The sequence below is a fragment of the Trachemys scripta genome, chromosome 3 (genome assembly GCF_013100865.1).
Source record: "Trachemys scripta elegans isolate TJP31775 chromosome 3, CAS_Tse_1.0, whole genome shotgun sequence".
Lineage (NCBI taxonomy): Eukaryota > Metazoa > Chordata > Testudines > Emydidae > Trachemys > Trachemys scripta.
This window is the reverse complement of record NC_048300.1, coordinates 104231141-104241120: the sequence shown is the minus strand read 5'-3', so window position 1 is coordinate 104241120 and position 9980 is coordinate 104231141. Positions and strand designations below refer to the sequence as shown.

The window sequence follows — 9980 nt, the reverse complement described above, 5'->3', positions numbered from 1 at the left end:
TTCCCCAAAGTCCCCGCCCTAACTCCACCCCCTCCCCTGAGCGCCCGCAATCCCCTTCCTCCTTCCCAGCCACGTGAAAAGGGCTGCCCGAGTGCTACCGGCTTCACGGTTTGCCGGGCAGCCTCCAGACCCTGCGCTCCCGGCCGGGCACTTCTCCTCCCCGGCTCCAGCTGCTCTGCTCCTCCCCGGACTCAGACTTCGGCTCTGTTTAAGAGCCAAGCTGCCCGAGCCAGCGCTACCAGCTTCAGGCAGCCCCCATGCCTCCGGACCCTAGCCGCCGGCCGGGCACTTCTCCTCCCCGGATCCAGCTGCTCTACTCCGGCAGCGCAGGGTCCGGAGGCACGGGGGCTGCCCGAAGCCGGTAGCGCTGGCTCGGGCAGTTTGGTTCTTAAACAGAGCCGAAGTCTGAGTCTGGGGAGGAGCAGAGCAGCCGCGGGAGAGGAAGTGCCCGGCCGGTATTTTTCCCAGACATTTTCAGCTTTTTGGCAATTCCCCCCGGACAGGGGTGTTTGATTGCCGAAAAGCTGGACATGTGCGGGAAAAACCGGACATATGGTAACCCTAATGTTGAGGCATCTCACAGACTGGAAGACTTCAGAGAACTAAAAAAATAATCCAATTATATATTGAAAACTCTTCAATTTTTTTTTTTTTAAATAGAGTATTTTCAGGCCAGTATTGTCAGATATTGTCTCAAAAAAGATAACGGCTAAAAATCGAAGTAAAGTAGTACAAACATTAAGGTTCAAGCAGCAATATTCATTTGGTGTCTTGCACACTTTCTTGGTAAGTTTAAAAAGTAATATTTTAAGACACACATTTAATCAGAAAAACCATGAACAACACTGGTGCAATGCAACTAGCTTAATCATTAGTGTTAATTTTTGCATTTCCTATTTGTGATTTTAATTGTGCAACTTTAACACTGAATTTACAGTGTTTTCCCGATTAAGTTGCTTAGGGTATTCTTCTAAAAAATTAAGCAAATCTAAAGCTACCTGGCTTACCAACTTTACAAATGGCTAACAACATTCTGGACTCTGGAAAGCATTGGTGAGAAGTGTTGCAATAGTGAAGATGAGAGGAAATGAAACATGGCTAAGGATTTCATTTAAGAGAAAACTGAAGCTGCTAATGTAAAATGGCTATGGTTTGCAGACAGGTGAAATGGTAGGAAGAAGAGAAACACAAGTTCAGGAAGTGTACCCTGTGGATCTCCTCAGAGAAGGGGTCATTCTCAAAGACTACAAAAGAGAAATAAACAGAAAAAGAACTATGTCATAAGAACGTAAGAGTGGGCAGATTGGGTCAGACCAACAGTCCATCTAGCCTGGAATCCTGTCTTCCTACAGTGGCCAGTACCAGACACTTCAGAGGGAGTGAATAGAACAGGCAATTTATCAAGTGATCCATTCCCTGTCTTCCTGTCCCAGCTTCTAGCAGCCAGAGGTTTAGGGACACGTAGACCATGGGGTTACATCCTTGCTCATCTTGGCTAACAGCCATTGATGGCCCTATACTCCATTAACTTCTTTGTTGTATCCTGTTATGCTTTTGGCCTTCACAAAATGCCCTGGCAGTGAGTTCCACAGATTGACTGTGTGTTGTACAAAGCAGTACTTACTTTGTTTTAAACCTGCTGCCTATTAATATTATTGGGTTACTCCTGGTTCTTGTATTACGTTAAAGGGTAAACAACACTTCCTTATTCACTTTCTACATAACATTCATGATTTTATAGAGCTCTATCATATCCCTCCCCCAGACGTCTCTTTTAAGATGAACAGTCCCAGTCTTTTTAAATCTATCCATGCATGAAAGCTGTTCCACCTCCCTAGTAATTTTTGTTGTCCTTCCTTGTACTTTTCCCAGTTCTAGTATAACTTTTTACAGATGGGGTGACTGGGGGGAAGGATAGCTCAGTGGTTTGAGCATTAGCCTGCTAAACCTAGGCTTGTGAGTTCAATCCTTGAGGGGGCCATTTAAGGATCTGGGGCAAAAAAATCTGTCATTCAAGGTGTGGGTGTACCATTGTTTTATGTAGTGGCATTATGATCTTTTCTGTCTTATTATCTATCCCTTTCCTAATGGTTCCTAACATTCTGTTAGCTTTTTTGACTGCCACTACACATTGAGCATATGTTTTCAGAGAACTATCCACAATGACTCCAGGATCTTTCTTGAGTTGTAACAGCTAATCTAGACCCCATCATTTTGTGTGTATAGTTGAGATTATGTTTTCAAATGTGCTTTACTTGGCCTTTATCAACACTGAATTTCATCTGCCATTTTCTTGCCCAGTTACCCAGTTTTGTGAGATCCCACTATAACTCTTTGCACTCCGCTTTGGACTTAGCTATACTGAGTCATTTTTATCATCTGCAAACTTTGCCACCTCACTGTTTATCCCCTTTTCCAGATCATTTATGAAGATGTTGAACTGTATCAGTCCCAGTACAGATCCTTGGGAGACCCCACTATTTACCTCTCTACACTGTGAAAGTTGATAATTTATTCCTACCCTTTGTTTCCCTTTTAACCAGTTACTGATCCATGAGAGGACCTTCCATCTTATCCCATTACTGCTGACACTGGCATAAGAGCCTTTGGTGAGGGACCTTATCAAAGGCTTTCTGAAAGTCCAAATACACTATATCCACTGGATCACCATTGTCCACATTTGTTGACCCCCTCAAAGAATTCTAACATTGTTGGTACGTTTTCCTTTTACAAAAGCCATGTTGACTCTTCCCCAACATATCTTATTTGCACCAAAGTGCTATTCTAATTTCCTCTAATCACCTTTTGCACGTCTTTGACAGATTTCAGTATAGATTTTCAAGAGAGAACCAGAAATGCCTACATCTGTATAGCGGCAATATCAAATGATGAAGCAGCCAATAGTGTCAAAAGCTGCACTGAGGTAAGCATAAAAGTAGTACCCATAATCAACAAAAAAGTCACTGAAGATATGCTGGAGGGCCCTTTTGATGCTATAAGCAGAGAAAAACCGAAGAGAAATCTGTCAAAGATATGGTTGTGCAAAAGGTGATTGGAGGACATTAGAACAGCACTTCGCTGCAAAATGCAGTTAAAAATAAGGCAGTAGCTAATGCCTATGCATATCTTGGCCACAGGAGGGTCTAAGAGAATTCTAGCAAATTTTTGGGAGTTGAGGAAGTTAGAAAAAAATGGAATTGGTAGTAATCAAAATAATGGGAGTATCCATTTTGGGGAGATAGGATCAAATGTAAGAGAGAAAGGAAGGTAAAAGGCAATTTAGTTTTCTTAAGGGTCATCCACATTACCTAAACTACTATGTTGTAACTGGGTCCACTAACAGTTATATTTCATTAACTGGAGTACAGTAAGCTCCAAAGGAGACAAAAGAGGAGCAAAGGAAAGGAGAATTTATTATTTTATAGCAATGTAATGTGCTAGCCAATTACGAAGAAAGTATGGTGCCATTAGGGCTGGATGACACTCAACTTAGGGCATTGAAACAAAAACAAACCCCTCACACTTTGCCTCTAACTCTGGGAGGATGAGCAAAGAGGGTAGAAACAAACTGTTAAATATGACGGACATTTCTCTTCTTTTAGATAATCATTATCTGAGCTATACAGAACAGGCCCTTATAACTTAATGTTTATATAAAAGGATGAAAATGTGCTACCTATTGCATCTGGCATTTCAAAAAAAAAAACCTACTGTATTTTGCTTACATAAATTAGTAGTATATAGAGCTAATTGAAAATTTTCAAAACTCACAGTTTGACTAAAGTTTTGTAATATTTTTCAAAAAATTACATCCTGATGTCTGATCAGGTCTAGTAGTAAGGAAAACTGTCTATACATTGACATTTTATATACATTAATAAATTATAATACCTCTCCATCACCACCCACTCCCTTTATAGGTAAGCAATACAGAGATGGATTCAACACACGAACAGTTAGATTAGAAATACGTTTAGTGTTTGTAGTGGAGCAGTGACCCCGCTCTGGTTTGGAAGGGGTTAAAAACAGCCCTGGGAAAGGGGTGCCCCGGGAGCCAATCACGCGTGGGCTTGAGGCAGTCAAACCGGGCCCAGCTGGGCCAGTATAAGAAGGGCTCCTGGGGAGACAGAGGTCAGTCTTGCTTCAGAAGGACCTAGCTGCCAGGTAGAGACAAGGGTACCTTGGACAAAGCAGTACTGGGACAGGGCAGGCTGAGTTGGGGAGCTGTGGCCTGGCGATCTCCCAGGCTGAGGCCTTGTGGCAAAGGCCTGAGGAGGTACTAGGGCTGCAGGGAGGCAGCCAGGGCAAGAAAAGGCAGCAGGTCCAACCCCCTTGCCAGTGATGAGTGACCATTTCAGACTGCAGTTTACCTCTGGGGCTACATGATGACTGGCAGTAGCCACTGGGGCAAGGTGGGTATAGGAGGTTGGGGCTCCCCTGGGAGGGGAGAGACAGAATGTGGCGACACTGCTGTGTGGCAGCACCCCAAGGTAAAGGGCACTGTGATCCGGGAGAGATGCGGAGCCTGAACTGGTGGAGATAGAGGGGCAGGTAAGGGCAGGGGAAAAACTGGCCAGAGGTGGGTGCTCTAGAGCTGGATGAGCTAATTCCCGGACTGACCAGCAGGAGGTGCCGCAGCAGTGAGTGCCCGCCTTACTACAGTGTTATGTTAAAACAGATTAAAAGTGTTTTGTCAAAGATCATACTGGGAGTATGAATGAGAGCTGGGATTAGCCTGTTACAAACCCTCTAGACCACCTGCTATATTCAAAATGTTTAAGAAACTATTGGAAACCTTCACCCTTTGGAAAATGTTTACGAAAATATTAACAGGCTAAAGTGATTTACAAGTGTCAAAATTAAGTTTTTGAAAGTTAAAGCCTTAACATTTTAACAATTTAAAATATTATTTATAATATATGTAATACAGTGCTTGTGAAATGTAATTATTTAGTAATACCTATTCATTTTGAATAAATTTTAAATACTAAAGTAGGGGAAGATTTATTAAAGAACATTCTTAGTCTTTAAAGAATGAAAAAATTATGGTAAGAGGAAACATGGGAAATGCATTGTTTTCCTTTGCACATGTAAATTAGGTACAGTTAAACATTTCACACAATCTGTTCAAAATGAAGTTAGCTGAGAATACATATACCTTTTATAGTATTAGTTTTACTAAAGTTTAAAAAATATGCAGAAGATGTACAACAATTACCTACCCATAATCATGTAAGCTTTTTTTAAAAACAAAACTTAAGTGAATGGTATTGCTATATTTAAAACAGAAATGCAGAGACCTGCATTTTATTCATGTACTGAAGACTGTTTCCATTAATTGTTTCATGTTGTTTTCAGATATCAGAAGAGTTGTTTTGTGCCACTATAAGATAGGATTTGGTGATGTCTCCATTATCAAATCCTGGTTTTTAGTAATTATTTGTTTAATTTAAAAAACAGCTATTACTCCATCCAGAGCAGCATTTATGTAAAACAAATGTCAAAAATATTGAATTGTGAATATAAAATGAATATAATTAGCTTAACACATCTGGTTGCTATTATATGTAACACAATAAAAAAATAAAATTTGCCAAGTGAGGCCCATTATATAGTCCAGTCAGTTCTGGTATTTTGTAGATATATGCAACTCCAATAAATGGCCAGCACATGTTTACAGTATTTGCTTAAGGATTTTATTCCTCATGGTAATACATTTGTTTAAAGTATTTCAACATGTATTTGTATGATACAACCAAAGTCTATCAATAAGTGCTTTATGATTTTTATGCTGCTATACCCTACACCAACTTTAATTTTCCCAATTGTTTTAAAATGCACAATAGTCCCAAGTCCTAGGCAGGGAACATGACATCTTTATACTTGAGGTGAAAATGACATAGGTCATTAGGAGGTTCACAATCCAAAATAAAATGTTATAAATTGCTTTGGAGCTGTAAACGGGAAGAAAAGCAGCTCTGGCCACAGCTGCCATGCAATCATCTAAAGGCAGTTAGGTATCTAGTACGATCCCCATATTGTAAGCTCAAATGAATCTGTGCATGCACCCTCTAATAAAAGATCTTTGCCAGCTCTTCCAGTTGCTCTCTCCCAACCTGCCATCTTGACTTCATTATCTCAATTAAGTTTCATAACACCCCTCTTATCTAGGGATGTGTTATTCCTATTTTAAATTAGGAACATGAGGCTCAGAACCTTTCCTCAATGCTACTTCCCACCCCCATGATGGAGCCTGAAGGAGGAGGAAGAGGGAGGCTGAAATTCTATCTGCTTAGTGGACACTTCTCTGATGAATATCACCCCCATGTAACAGTTAGACCCACCCACTTAGAACAGAAGAAAGGGCAGAACCTAGAAAAATTGTGTTGTCCTGACCCTGCTACAAAAGAAAAAAGTTAGATACTCCAAAAATGCTCTGGCATGATTGGATATTTAATGTACTGTAATTGGCTCCCAAAGACATTGTGGACCTTATTCACAGGGCACAAGGTCAGGGGATTCTCAAAGTGACACTTTACAAACATGTAACTAACTAAATTTGTTAGTCTCTAAGGTGCCACAAGTACTCCTGTTCTTCTTTTCACTTTACAAACAGGCTGACAGAAAATAGTTTGAAACAAGTCTCTCTTGAGACTAGTTTTAGTGCTAAATTGTTTTCCTCCTTGATTTAGAGAAAATCCCTTTGTTTTAGTATCTCTTATCTGCCAGGTAAACAGGCTTGAAGAGTCACTTTAACTTTTACCTTTCTTACCGCTCATTTCAGTGGCCTGGTATTTTTCTGAAGTAAAAAATTAAATCAACCAGTTTGCCACTCTCCTCTCTTGCATCCTCACCATCCTGGTCTGTACACGTATGCAGTATATTTGAATAAGAACAAAGTGCAGAGGAAGGGGAGGGCATTAAAAATACTGAGAAAAAGCTTTAGTATTCTTTGTTATTTAAATGTGTTAGTGGCAACACATTTACAGAAAAAAAAAAAGATCTTTGAAATCTAGGTGTGAAACTGCTAAAGCTGCTTTGAATCTAACTTGCAAAACATAAAAACCAAGCTGTATCAATGCAGCAGGCTGATTAAGCATAGTTGAGTTTATCTGCACTCAACAACTTCTGTGGTATTTAAAAACAATATATTAGCAGTAAAAAGTACACTGATAAAAATTCACACATCTCATTACTAGAACTATGGTGACAAACCTTAAATTATGCAAAAAGCTAGGAAGGCAGTTTTCTTAGACTAAGGCCTTGTCTACACTATGGGGGGGGAGATCGATCTAAATTATGCAATTTCAGCTACATGAATAACGTAGCTGACGTTGACGTACTTGGATCTACTTACCACGGGGTCCACACTACATGATGTCGACTGGAGACGCTCTCCCATCGAATCTCCTTGCACTTCTCGTTCAGGTGGAGTACAGGAGCTGACTAGAGAACGATCGGTGGTCAATTTAGTGGGTCTTCACTAGAATGATTAAATGGACTGCTGATGCATCAATCGCAGCATGTCAAACCTCCAGTAAGTGTAGACAAGCCCTAAAATTATTTATCCAAACACTCAGATAGCACAGATTACATAGGTGGGACTAATGCATTGCATGGAAAATGCAAGGTCCCATCAAAAAGCATAGTGTGCCACAGAAGCCACCAGCCAGACAGGCTGGTGTGTGCATGTATCAGAATTCTGTGGGGTAGCCACATACGTAAACATATGGTGAATCCACTGCTAATTTGGCTGTTCAAATAACAGAATGGCTATCACTAGTAATCTGAAATATCAAACCATAATCTTAGATTCTGGTTGCATCTATCAGAAAGAGAGAGAGCGGGGGAGGAGGGGGGGCAGGTTTGGAATCAGACTGGAGAGGAAGATAGGCTATGCTCAAAATGCCACCACCAAATGCCATTTGCTATTTTAAGTATCAAAAGATTCAAACAATTTCATATTCACTTTTGTATGAAAACAAAACCTGTAAAATTTGTGTACAGTCTCCATCACAGAATCATCCTATTCATTATTATAACCCTATTTGAACAGAAATTTCAGAAATTAATGTCTTTTGGGGTGGGTTCTTTATGTGCGTGGTCCCAAATTACATGTTTCTTTAAAGCATAAAGTAATCCTTGAGTTATGAGTACTAAATTAAACATTTTCCCTTAACAATAATTTTATACTCAAAACTGTAAGACAACATTTTAAAAGTTGCTTTACTAAGCTTGGAGGGCAGTGGGGGAAGCATTTGAGCAACAACCAGCACTCGTTGCACTTAACTAAGACCAAATCTTCAAAGTGACTTATCCTCCAATTTGTGAGATGAGTATGAAAGCACTATCATCTCTATTCTACAAATATAAAAGGACCTATTTAGAATTGTACAATGGTTAACTAGCAGCAATACGAAGAAACAAAAAAAAATGCAGGCTGACTATCAGGAAAAGCTACCTGACAGAGATCTACTAGGCTGTGGAAATCCAATCACTAGTGTATTTTTAAAATGGACATACCAAAACATTAGAAAATATACCAGAGATGTATGACTTTGGGACTAAGAGTGGTTTATATTCACGTAAGAAACCTACACTGTTTCTAAAACAGGCTCTTAATTTAAAGAATGAAAATATTTTTCTACTGTCTTTTCAGCTTTGTTGACTATTGCCTCCTTAGCCTATCCCCTTTTCCTCTACTATTCGGACCCTGCCTTGCATTACAACTTCCTTTCAGTTGCTCTTCCAATTTACCCCCAGATGTTTTACCCTGCTACCCAGCCTGCAAAATTCCAGAATTCCTCTTCTGCTTCACTGCCTTTTTGTCCCCAACTTCTTCCTCTTCATCTGTTCCATTATGATGACTCTGTTGGCTATTCTCTATCAAAACTGAATTTATCTTGCATAGTTTTAAATAAGTAAATGTTTGAAAATGGAGCAACTATACATAAATGCCAGTGAGAACCAAGGTCAGCCACAATCTCAAAAAGTACACTGTGTTCCACCCAGTTCCCAAACAGTAGCACAAATTTCTAGGAATTCTAGTTTCAATACTGACCAGCAACAGCTTGTACTTTTACTCTTTGGAAAATTAAAGTCAGGAGTCAAAGCCAGACACTGTGCAATCTCACACTCCTATTAAATCCCTCTTGAATCCCCTCTTTTCCTAAAATCCATCAACAAATGACTTATATTGAAGTCAATATGGAGAAACTAAAATACATATGATGCTACTTTAGCAATACCGGAAGCATATTAGTGCACTCATTCACATTCTTCTCTCCCCTTTGCCTGATATAATTTCCTCCAGATTCCTGTCTTCTTCATACTCAGTGTTTTGCTATCATTTACAATTTTGAGGTCCTTTGCACCAATATAAATATTTCTTAATTTCCATTTCTCTTTTTCACAAACTTACTGCTAGTAGGGACTGCATCCTGCAATTAAGAGGGAGGTTTTCAAAAGCACTTAAGGAAGTTAAGAGCACAAATCTCTGACTTTCAATGGGACTTGTGCTCCTAAATCCCTTAGGTGAAAAAGCAAAAGGCACATTCAGAGAGAAAAAGGAATCCTAAAAAAAATTGTTATAGTGGATAAAATACTGTGCATTTCTTCTTTGAATTTCTCTTCTTACATTAGTTCATGTTACAACTTTAATATGGCTTTAATGCTGACTCTGAATCCATGAAACTATTATCCAATTTGCCAGTTCATGCAACTCTGCTGGAAAGATTTGAAGTTGAGTGAACCAGATGCAGAAGAAAAAGATAAATACAAATTCTTAGCTAATATTATTTAGGTTGTTAATGAGATCTTACACTACTTGGTGTCTGGTTATCACACCACAGAAAATGGTAACCAAGCATTAAAGCCGGTTATCAAACAAAAGGCTTGTCTACACTACCGCAAGTGGTGGATATAAGATACGCAACTTCAGCTACATGAATAGCGTAGCTGAAGTCAAAGTACTTAGATCT

At 39.6% G+C, this 9980-nt stretch overlaps 1 protein-coding gene across 2 annotated transcripts in view; it reads right to left on the bottom strand.

Annotated features, from left to right (window-relative positions):
* Positions 1 to 9980, bottom strand: part of HBS1L (HBS1 like translational GTPase) — a 104699-nt gene that overhangs the window by 54254 nt on the left and 40465 nt on the right. The window contains exon 1 of one of the 2 annotated variants that reach the window (XM_034765607.1): positions 7358 to 7411. The exons of the other annotated variant lie outside the window; for it this stretch is intronic. The gene's annotated coding sequence lies outside the window, so the exon portion shown is untranslated. Of the gene's footprint in view, positions 1 to 7357; positions 7412 to 9980 lie in introns of those variants that run through there. 2 annotated transcript variants of the gene reach the window in all.